The sequence below is a fragment of the Herpailurus yagouaroundi genome, unplaced genomic scaffold (assembly GCF_014898765.1).
Source record: "Herpailurus yagouaroundi ecotype Mexico unplaced genomic scaffold, PumYag 160, whole genome shotgun sequence".
NCBI classification, from domain to species: domain Eukaryota; kingdom Metazoa; phylum Chordata; class Mammalia; order Carnivora; family Felidae; genus Herpailurus; species Herpailurus yagouaroundi.
The window spans coordinates 22,762,236-22,774,529 of record NW_024412401.1 but is presented as its reverse complement, the minus strand read 5'-3'; positions in this window follow the sequence as shown (position 1 = coordinate 22,774,529).

Below are 12,294 nucleotides of genomic sequence, written 5' to 3'. Positions count from 1 at the left end.
ATGAGGCTGTCAAGCCAAAAAGCTCTGTCCACACAGATTCACACTCTATGGGAGCTGAACTGGGAAATCAGAAGTGAGTTAGTTGGCAATGAGAATTTGGGCCGAAAAGTAATGAGGTAAAACAGGCCACTGGAGTCATGATGGTCATGAGCACACCAAAGGAATGAGAGAGAAATCATGAGTAAGCAGCAGTTACAAGCGAGAGAAAAAATTCAGGGTAGAGGGTAAGGAAGAAAGTTGGTGGTAGGAGGAGATGCAGATAGAGCAGCTGAGACTTGTTCATGGCAAAGTTCCTAGGATCTTGCTGCGGGGCTCCCTTAAAGTACCAAAATGAACTCTCAGTTTGTTTCCTTCTGGCGTGACTGCTTGGTGTTGCCATACTTGTGATAGGTTTTACAGAGCATTGACAAGAAGAAACAATAACAACCAAGAAAGCAATTGTGTCATTTCCATCTGGGAGCCTTCGGTAACTCAAAGAAAACAATGTAGTCAGGAATGAAATGGTCCTACCATATAAGCTTAAAAAAACATAAAATATAAAAAGCAAACACTTATATAATAATACATGCCTAATACTATTCTGGCTGTTTTATATTAACTCAAAAGTCAAGTTATGTTGGTATGTTATTATCCCCATTTTAGAGATGAGAAAACAACAGCCACAGAAAAGATAAGTCACAGAGCCTGCAAGTGGTAGAGACGGGATTCAAATCTAGGCAGTCCAGCTCCAGAGTCCACAATCATAAAACCATGGGCTGTGCTGTGTATAGAGCTCACTGCCAAGGATGGCAATTACTGTTTTAAAACCCCTCAACTCCGAGCCACTCTACAAATCTCAGGTCTGGTCCTTCTTTTCCCCTAACCACTTGTTAACATTTTCATTGTGAACATCTGAATAACCAGAATACTATTAAAAAGAACAACTTCCATTTGAGTAAAGTACTACACCAGGATTATCAATACGAGTTTTGTAGACATTATCTCTGAACCTTAAGTTGTTATCACCACTGTCTCTCTCTCTACTGAAGCAGCCAGATTCAGCTACCACAAGGCTTAGTAATGCCATTTGCTTTATCAAAAGAAAATGAAGGTGGAAGTTCAAAATGAAGCCTGCTGTTAGCCTACTGAAGCAGCAAGAAATAAGACTATGTACCTGGCACAGCAAGGAGGTGCTTGTGTGACTCTGGGCGCCGGCTGAGTAAAGACTTAGCCACTCTGCCACCTTCCGGTGATAGAGGGCACTAAGTCCTGGCAGTCACGCTTGAACTTCAGACACCCCTGAGACAGTAGGAAAGTAGCTGTATCCCTGACTCTGTGCACTCTGCCAGCTTATTTGCTGGTTTGGTAGTAAACTGAAGTAAAAGGAACCCAAAGGTGATACTATTCTTGCCAATCTTTGAACCCATACTGGGTTCTGGATTAACTCATTAAAAACGGAAAATTTCAAGTGAAATCTGATCATTAAATGTTAACTCAATTGTTTTTCCCACAGGTGTGCATGTAGCAGCATTGGTGGCCACAGAGGCTGTTTTTTGGCTACATAGAAGTTTACTATACTAGTCTGTCAACTTTTATGTGTTTGGAGCCGTCTATAATAAAACATTAAAAGGGGTGCCTGGGTGGCTCTGTCAACTAAACGTCCAACTCTTGATTTCAGCTCAGGTCAGGATCTCATGGTTCGTGGGTTCAAGCCCCATGTCAGGTTCTGCACTAACTGCAGAGAGCCTGCTTGGGATTCTCTCTTCCTCTCTATCTGCCCCTCCCCTGCTTGCATGCTCTCTCTCTTAAAATAAATAAATAAACTTTTAAAACAAAATTAAAAGCCACACTTAAAATTTTTTTTTAATCTGTAGAACAAATACACACAAAAGTCTGCAAGCTGTTAGCTTACAAATGTTAGCTTAAAAAGCCAGCTATGAAAGCATTTGAGTTATGAACATGGGCACAGTACTTGACATTCTTAGGTGAGTGGATAAATGAGTTATTATTGGAGAGCTATAGTTTAAAAATTTGTTTTGTAAAAAATCAGACAGTTCACTATTCTAAAATACAGAGACTGGGCTCCACTACCAGTCTTCATAGTACAGCACAATCTAAAAATAAAAAATTGGTAAACTGGATGTCATCAAAATGCAAAATATGCTTCAAAAGATACTGTTACAAAAATGAAAACAGGTCACAGACTGAGAAAAAAAATTGTAAATCATATATCTGATGAAGGGTTTATATCCAGAATATATTTAAGAGTATCTTATAACTCAATAAGGCAGGCTACACAATTTAAAAATGGGCAGAGGTGCCTGGGTGGCTCAGTTGGTTAAGCGTCTGATTCTTGGACATGATCTCATGGTTCATGGGTTCAAGCCCCGCATCCAGCTCTGTGCTGACAGCACAGAGGCTGCTGGAGATTTTCTCTCTCTGTCTCTCTCTCTCTCTCTCTCCTCTCCCCTGCTCATGCTCTCTCTCTCAAAAATAAACATTTCAAAAAATAAATAAATACAGGCAAAAGATCTGAATAGACATTTCATCAAGTAAGATCTACAAATGTCTATTAAGCATATTGGTCATTAGGGAAATGCAAATTAAAACCATAGTAGGATAATATTCACACCTACCGAGATGAATTTAATCAAAAGGACAATAATCAGTGTTAGTGAGGATGTGGAGAAACTAGAACCTTTATACATTAGTGGTGAAAATGTAAAATGGGGCAACTTAGAAAAATTTGGCAGTTTCTTGAGAGGTTAAAAATAAATTTATCAGAGGCACCTGGGTGGCTCAGTTAGTTGGTTGAGCATCTGACTTCTGCTCAGGTCATGATCTAGCAGTTCGTTAATTCGAGCCCTGCATTGGGTTTACTGCTGTCAGCACACAGAGGCCGCTTCGGGATCCTGTGTCTCCTTTCTCTGCCCCTCCCCTGCTCACACTCTTTCTCAAAAATAAAAATAAAAACATTAAAATTAAAAAAAAATTTTTTTAACATTTATTCATTTTTGAGAGACAGAGTGAGTGGGGGAGGGGCAGAGAGAGAGGAAGACACAGAATTTGAAGCAGGTTCCAGGCTCTGAGCTGTCAGCACAGAGCCCAATGCGGGGCTCAAACTCACCGACTGCAAGATCATGACCTGACCTGAAGTCAGCCGCTTAACTGAGCCACCTAGGTGCACCAAACATTAAAAATTTTTAAATAAATAAATATATCATACAACCAAGCAATTCCACTCCTAGGTACCCTATCCAAGAGAAATGAAAACATACATCCACAGAAAGACTTGTATGCAAATGTTAAAAGCATTATTCATAATAGCCAAAAAGTGAAAACAACCCAAATGGTCATCAACTTGTAAATGGATAAACAAAATGTGGTGTATCCATACAACAGAATACTATTCAGAAATAAAAAGGAATGATTTACTGCTAATATATGCTACAAACACAGATGAACCGCAAAACATGTTACATGAAAGAAATCAGACACAAAAAAAATCTATACATTGTATGATTCTATCCATATGAAATGTCCAGAAATGGCATACTAGAGAGACAGAATATAGATTAGTGATTCCATGGGGCTGGGGTAGAATGGGAATTGATTGCAAGTGGGCACGAAGGACCTTTTTAGGGTGACCGAAATGTTCTAAAGGATGTTCGTGATGGTTGCACAACTCATAAACCTACTAAAAAAATCACTGAATTGTATATTTAAAGTGGGTGAAATTTACAGTATGTAAATTACACCTCATTAAAGCAGTTTTTTAAATGCTGCATGTAATTGGCAGGGTCGGGGAGCAGAAATACCATATTTTGTTTTAGAGTGAGATTTGGGGAAAGTTTCACAAGCATGGAAGAAGAGCTAACCTCCGTGCCTTTCCATAGCTGTTTAAAGGCTCTGACAACTAAGTAATCCCTAGAGTCTCACCCAGGTGTACAGATTTTGAGTTTCTCAGCTTAATCATCACTAAATCCAGTACTAGCAGACTTCTGTTGATACAAAGACAAATGGCCCATAAAATGGTGAACTGGCCATACACTTAGACCACAAAGGAGTTTTTAAAAAGGTATAAACCCACTGGACAACAAGAAGAATAGATAACAGCAGATAAAAGTTTTCAACAAATGTAAGAAAAATAGAAGAAGTGGTAACTAGCAGAGGATAGTTTCCACCTGAAATAGCTGCAGGTGGCCTTCTGAACACAGGTGAGCCTATTTGCTGCACAGAACCCTGGGGAGACCCAGCCCTTGAAGGTACAGACACTATGTACGGTAACAGGCTGATAGGAGGTGGAGCAGCTCAAAGTCGGTATACCACGTGGTCCCCTAACCCAGTGGCCAGGCTGCTTTCCCCACCTCCGCCCCCAAAACAATGGCTAGTTCTTTTCTAAAGAAATGAACTGCAGATGATGGTGGCTGCCCCTGGATAGGAACTAGAGGAACTTTTTTCACTTTTCCATCTGAAACTGTAGCCATTAAAGAGTTATTCCTACCTTCCCCCTCCCGCAGCCTCTGGCAACCACAGCTATTTTTCAAAAAGCCTTATAGACTTTTATCTCTACAAGACTTTTTGAAAACCAGCTACAGTACCTGAAACTAATGTAACATTGTGTGTCAACTACAGTCAAATAATTTTTTTTAAAAAAAAAGTCTTGTAGACTTTCAAAATAAATCACTTGTCTATACATTATTTAGATGAAAATTAGAAGTGAATTTTTCCAGGGGTGGTGGCGATGGTTCATATCACTGTTTTTCCTCAAATATATTGTTTTTAGCCTAGAGAAAAAGTATGTTAAGTAATCCCTGCAGGGATCTGTGACATACAATATTCATAAAGCTGGAGAAATATTTAGCAAGCTTATATTAAGAGATCTTCCTGGTAGAGAAACTCCTTCATAGACTTTGATGCAATGCATTTGACATACCAGTTTCTACATTCCAGGCATGTGCATGTGTATAAATTTGGTAGTTTCAGTCTCATGTTTCCTGCTATGATAAATTATGGACAGTGAGCTATGGAAACAGATGAGGGGCAGGCAGCTCCAAGCTAGTATCAGAAAATATTCCCTGGGCAATCCAGCCCAATTTTGAAGGAAAGGTTAAGAAGGGACAGGGAGATTGGTTTGCTACATTAAGAGAAGAATTTTAAGCAGAGGGCATACATGGCTTGAATGGCACAGATCAGGGTACCTATGTGATAGATACGTAATGTGGTATTACTCAGAAGAAATGAAAGTCAGAGAGAAACAGGATAAAGGTGGCAGACAGAGTGAGCTGAGGCCAGCTGTCAGTCTTGGATGCCCCCTGGAGTTTAGGCAGGTGAAAGGCATGGTCAAAGCTGTGTTTATTTTTTGTTTGTTTTGCAATAACTTTTTCCATTGTTTGCTCCATCATGCTGAACAGTCATCAAGACGATATCCAGATTTCCTATCTCCACACTATTTTTTCAATTATGAAAAGTTTCAAACAAAACTAGAATTGAATTAAAAAACCAGGGGGGTTGCCTGGGTGGCTTAGTCGGTTGAGTGTCCGACTTTGGCTGAGGTCATGATCTCACGGTGCAAGTTCTGCGCCTGGCTCTGTGCTGACAATTCGGAGCCTGGAGCCTGCTTCAGATTCTGTGTCTGTCTCTCTGCCCCTTCCCTGCTCGCGCTGTTTCTCTCAAAAATAAACAAACATTAAAAAATAAAAATAAAAAACCGGGGCACCTAGGTGGCTCAGTCGGTTAAGTGTCCAACTCTGGCTCAGGTCGTGATCTCATGGTTTGTGAGTTCAAGCCCCGCATTGGGTCTGCTGTCCGTGCAGAGCCTACTTTGGATCCTCTGTCCCCCTTTCTCTCTGCCCCTCCCCCACTTGTTCTCTCTGTCTCCCTCTCTTTCTCCCCCAAAAATAAACATTTAAAAAAATAACAAAAAAATCACAACCATATGCCCATCATCCAGGTTCAACAATTACTAGATTTTTTGTTACATTTGCGTCACAGATCTCTCTCCTTTTTCTGTGGAAATATTCCTTTTACTGTGGTAAACATAAACTTTACCATTTTAACCATTTCTAGGGGGACAGTTCAGTGGCATTAAGTACTTTGATATTGCTGTGCCACTGACACTACCATCTCCAGGCTTTTCATCTTCCCAAACTGACACTGAACTCATGAAACAATAACTTTCATTCTCTTTTCTCCCTGCCCCTGGTAACTTTTTGTCTCTGCAGATTTATCTATTCTGGATATTTCGTATAAACAGAATTGTAGCCTTTTGTATCTGGTTTCTTTCACTTGGCATACTGTTCTCTAGATTCAACCACATTGTAGCATTTATCAATACCTTTTGTTCTCTTTCAGGATTAAATAATATCCCATTATATGCCACATTTTGTTTTCCCATTATCAGCTGATGTTCATTTATATTGTTTGTGCTTTTTGGCTAGTTTGAATAATTCTGTTATGAACATTCACGTAGTTTTTGTATAGACACAGGCTTTCAATCTTTGGGTTATATCCTAGGAGTGGAATTGTTATGTTATATGGTACCTGTGTGTTTCACTTTTTGAGGAACTGTCAAACTTTTCCAAAGTTTTACATTTTACACTCCCACCAGCAACATGGGGGTCCCAATTTCTCCACATCATCACCAACACTTAAATTATTATCTTTTTAATTATAGCCATCCTAGTGGGGGGTAAAAATGGTGTATCATTAAGGTTTTACTTTGCATTTCCTGGACTAATTACTTTAAGCATCTTTTCATGTGTTTCTTAGCCATTCGCATATTTTCTTTGAAAAAATGTCAATTTGGGGGCGCCTGGATGGCTCAGTCAGTTAAGCATCTGACTTCGGCTCAGGTCATGATCTCACGGTTCGTGGGTTTGAGCCCCTCATCGGGCTCTGTGCCGACAGCTCGGAGCCTGGAGCCTGCTTCAGATTCCGTGTCTCCCTCTTGCTCTGCTCCTCCCCTGCTCACACTGTTTCTGTCTCTCAAAAATAAATAAATGTAAAAAAAAAAAATTAAAAAAAAGAAAAGAAAAAATGTCAATTTGGATCCTTTGTCCATTTTTAAATTGGGTCACTTGTGTACTACTGAGTTGTAGATGTTGTTTATATATTCTAGATACATGTCCCTTATCAAATACATGATTTTCAAATATTTTCTCCCATTCAGTGGGTTGTCTGTTCACTTTCTTAATGCTGTCTTTGAAACACAAAAGTTTTGATAAAGTCCAACTTTTTTTCTTTGGGTGTTTGTGCTTTTGTTGGTGTCCTAAGAAACCACTGGCAATCCAAGGTCAAAAAACTCAGCCCTATGTTTTCTTCTAAGAGTTGACTTCGTTGTTTTGCATGTGGATATCCAGTTGTCCCAACACCATTTGTTGAACTATTTTTTTTCCTTGCTTGTCTTCGTACCCCTATCAAAAACCAGTTGCTCACAAATGTGAGTTTTTCTATGTTCTGAATTTTTTCCCATTGATTTATGTCATGATACCAGTACTGTCTTGATTACTGCAAGCCTTGTAGTAAGATTTAAAATCAGAAGTGTAAATTCCCCAACTTTGTTCTTTTTCAAGTTTTTTGTCTGTTTTTGCTATTCAGGGTCTCTTGAATTTCCGTATTAATTTTAGGGTTGATTTGTCAATTTTTGCAATGAAGACAGTAGGGATTTTGATAAGGATTGCTTTGAATCTGTGTATTAATTTGGGGAGTACTATTATCTTAACAATATTAAATCTTCTGATCAATGAACAGGAGGTACTTCTCCAAGTATTAAGATATTTAATTTCTGGGGTGCCTGGATGGCTTAGTTGGTTAAATGTCCGACTTTTGGTTTTGGCTCAGGTCATGATCTCATGGTTCATGGGTTCAAGCCTTCACACTGTCTGCATGGAGCCTGCTTGGGCTTCCCTCTCTGCCCCTCCTCCCCCCCCCCCCCACCAAAATAAATACTTTCTTTTTAAAAAATAATTTTTGATAGAGAGCACGTGGGAGCAAGGGGCAGAGAGACAGGGAGAGAGAGAGAGGGAAGAGAGAGTAAGGAGCCCGAAGCAGGGCTCAAACTCCCAAACCGTGAGATCATAATCTGAGCCAAAGTTGGATGCTTAATCGACTGCACCACCCAGGCGCCCCAATAAAAACTTTTTGAGAAGATATTTTGGGGCACTTGGGTGGTTCAGTCAGTTAAGTGACCAACTCTTGGTTTTGGCTCAGGTCATGGTATCACAGTTCATGAGTCCAAGCCCCGCATCTGACTCTGCACTGACAGTGAGGAGCCTGCTTGGAATTCTCTCTCTCCCTCTCTGCCCCTCCCCCGATTGCGTGCTCTCTCTCTCTCTCAAAATAAATAAATAAACTTTTTTAAAAAAAGATATTTAATTTCTTTCAATAATGTTCTATAATTTCCAGAGTTTAAGCTTAGCATTTCTTGGGTTAAATTTATTCCCAAATGTTTTATTCTCCTTGATACTACTATAAATAGAATTGTCTTAATTTCAGTTTTCCAAATGTATAGAAATGCAATTGATTTTTGTATATTGTTCTTGAATCTAGCAACCCTGCTGAACTCATTTGTTTAACAGTTTTTCTTGAGTGGATTCCTTAGCGTTTTCTATGTACCTGATTATATCACAGGCAAATAGAGATAGTTTTACTTCTTCCTTTCCAGTCTGGATACCTTTTATTCCTTTTTCTTCCTGAACTGTGTGGGATAGAACCTCCACTACAATACTGAATAGAAGTGCAGAGAGCAGACTTCCTTGTCTCGTTCCTGATCTTCAGGAGAAAGTTTTCAGTCTTTCACCGTTAAGTACGATGTTAGCTGGGGGTTTTCGTAGATGCCCTTTATTAGGTTGAGGAGGTTCTTTTCCAATCCTAGTTTATTGAGTGTCTTCATCATGACAGGGTGTTGGACTTTTTAAAATGCTTTTTTTTTTTTAATCTACTCAGGTAATAATGTGGCTTTTGCCTTTTGGTATGGTAGATTAATTGATGTCAGATGTTAAAAGACTACAATTGTAGGATAAATCCCATTTGGTCATGGTGTATAACCCTTTTTGTAGAATGCTGGATTCAGTTTGCTAGTATTTTGTTGAGAATTTTGTGTCTATCTTCATAAAAAATAATCATTTGTAGTTTTCTTTTCCAGAAGTATCTTTGGTTCGGATACCAGGGTAATACTGGCCTCATAGAACGCATTGGTATATGTTCCCCCATCTTCTATTTTTTTAAGAGTTGGCAAAGGATGGATATTCTTTAAATGTTTGGTAGAATTCATCAGTGGAGCCATGTGGACCTGGGCCGACTCTACTGCTGTTACCAAGTCTATTGATATCACAACTTGATGAGCCCTTGAGCCAGTTACCAAAGTACAGCCACGATGGTCTAAACTCACCGTTACTGCTTGCTCTGAGAAAATGGATCTGGACTCTTAAAACACTTTCCTTTCCTATCTAACACAAAGACAGGCTTTGTAGGTAGAAAGCCCTGCAGAAGCATTTCAGGAAGAATAGGTTTTGCTTACTGGTACACTCCTGCAGCAGGGCAGCTTCTCTAGTATCAGCTCCTTCTTCTCTTGGTGGCCAGAAGCACCCACAAGTTTTCCCTGGCGCCCTACCAGGCAGTCTTGTAGCAGGGGCTTCCAGGTGACATTTCTCCAGGAATAGCTTTCCCTGGAACCATAGAAGTGCCGGCAAGTTCTGGAGAGTGGATTTCAAAGCAAGTTCCACTGCCACAGGTTCCCGGTGACTGCTTACATTTAATGAGCCATGACCATGTTCTCTCCAGCAAGGACTCACTCAATCAGTCCTGGACAGCAGGGAGAGATTTCCTCAGACGTGCTATCTCAACTGTAGGCATAATGGCTGTTCCTTACATCTGCTATTCGTATACTCTTCAAAACTCTCTCTAGTTTTTTATTTGTGATTATTTATGATTTGACTATTTGTGATTAAAAACATCTGTAGCAAAAAAAAAAAAATCCATAGCAAGGAGATTCATTTAAAGTGATAATTGTGAGCATCTAAATTCTTTACTTGAATAACGACACTAACAATACTTACATGGGCTCTTAATTTCTGTACATAAATCAGCATGTAGTTCATTTGTAATTTTTAGAAACCAGTAAACTAAAAAAATCTTAAAGGTTCATTCAAATACCACTTCCTTTGGGACACCTATCCTGACTCCCACCTTTCTCCCACGTTCAGGTAACCATTTCATCCTGTCTACCCTTGCGACTGACACCCTCATCAAGTTGTTACAGCCACCTTAGCCCTTGGTATTTTCATGTGAAGACAGCTAACTCCTCCAGGGCAGGGGCCATGATTCAGCTGATTCCCCGGCTCACTTCCTGACTCAGAGCAAATGCTCAACTAGTGTTGTTGACTGAAAGGAAAAAACACAAACAAAAATCCGCCCAATTTCACCAGTCAACAAAGAAAGGCAACCATGACATGTTACTTTTCCAGTTTCTCAAGTCGCAAAGATTTTTAAAAGGAAGTTTGGGGAAACTGTCCGGAAGGATGTGGTCAAGTCCAACCTTTCCAAAAATCAATCTGGTAACTTTGCGGAAGAAAATCCTGAGAAGTGGGGAGGTGGAAGCCAGAGCCAATTGAGGGTGGCGCCGCCCTTACAGCACGGGCTCCCAGTGGTCAGCCCCCCCAACAGGCAGTGGGCCTAATCCGCCTGGGCCAATCTGCTAGGCAGCCCCCACCTGGGGGCCGAGTGCTAAGCTTGTCTGGACCCGACAAGGCCTGTGTTAACTGCATGGGCTGGGCCTCCTATGCATTCCCCAGTCCCACCGCCATTTTTACATCCAGAAACGACCGCACGCGCTATTTGGAAACGCAACTTCGTACCCGCGACCCAACTGGACCCCAAAGCCAGACCTGCACGTCACAGAAGTCCTGGCCGCTGCGAGGAACCAGGCTCCACATACTCGCTGGCGGTCTGGACTCCCCACTCACCCGCACGCGGAAGGACCTCAGCATCTCCGGGGCCCTGCCCACCACGCGCCCACCACGCCGGCCACGGCCGGGCGCTCTCGCTCAACAGAGGCGGCAGAGCGCCGAGGTAGCGAAGCACAGCCGTGGCAGCACGCGGCTCAAAGCCCGGCGTCCTTCCCGCGCGCCCCACCCCCTGGGCCTGCCCCTTGGGGGTGTGTCGGGAGGGCCCCGCCGGGGAGGAGCTGCGGCCTGCCCCTCCCGGCCCAGCTTCCGGTCTTCAGGCGACGGCACACTGTAGAATGCCGTATGTCTTCTGTGGACCTAGGAATGAGCCAGGAGGGTACCCACGTGCCTCCCTCACAGGGTGGTGGACTCGGAAGACCTTCTTAGCCAGGTTTGGGCCGAGTTTTTTTTTTCCAGAGACTTCTCTGTCAACGTGGGGTGCGCAAAGGACAATCCTGGGGTCATTTTCCGACTTCTCTCTCTGCCTGGCCCATACCGGAGGCCATTGGCCCCACTTCCGGCATGGCCTTGCTTGGGCCAGCCGCGATTCAGGTGGTCTTGGTCATCGAATACCCACTGATTCCAGAGCCTCTAGAAATGAGTTAGATTGGGGAGGAGGGAAAAAACAATCTACACCATCCCTGCTGCCAGGGTAACCGAACAAGAACACTTTATACAATGTGGCTGTAAAAAGCTACATTTCAGTTGGCCTCTTAATACTCTTACTCAGTTGGCTCGTCAGCACTTTGCCAAATTTGGAGGGTATGTTAGAGATGATCCGTCTTAAACATCCCCCAAATCTAATAACTCATGTTGGAAGCCAATCCCTCCCAGTCCCCAGGAGCTCTCAGCCTTATTGGGGAATCTGACCAAGCGCTAACTGGAGGTGCTAGTTTATAGAGGAAACAGTGATTTCAAGAAAGAGCCTAGAAGTAAGAGCAGTCCTGATATGCTATGGATTTGGAATTCAGCTGCTTCTCACCTGGGTACCTAGTGTACTCCATGGAATGTAGCCTCAAGGATTTAATTGCAGTTACTAATTCCTCGGACCATGTAGGGGTAGCTCAATTATGTGGAAATGCGCATGGGCATCTGTATATTCACAGGGAAAAAAGTCTGGGGACAAATACACACCAAAATGTTAACATGCATTCATTCATCAGGTTTAAGACCCTGGGCTACAAAGAATGAGAACTAGCTGACAGCTAGCCGAAGACAAATGGGAGCAAGACTAATACCTTTTGTTTATTTTCTCTTTATTCTTCTCTTTGTTTTCCATGATGTGAATAGATATCTAGCAACCACTAAAAAAAAGTTTTTTTGTTTTTTTCGGTTTTTTTTTGGAAAAGGAAAATACTTTTCCTTCTGA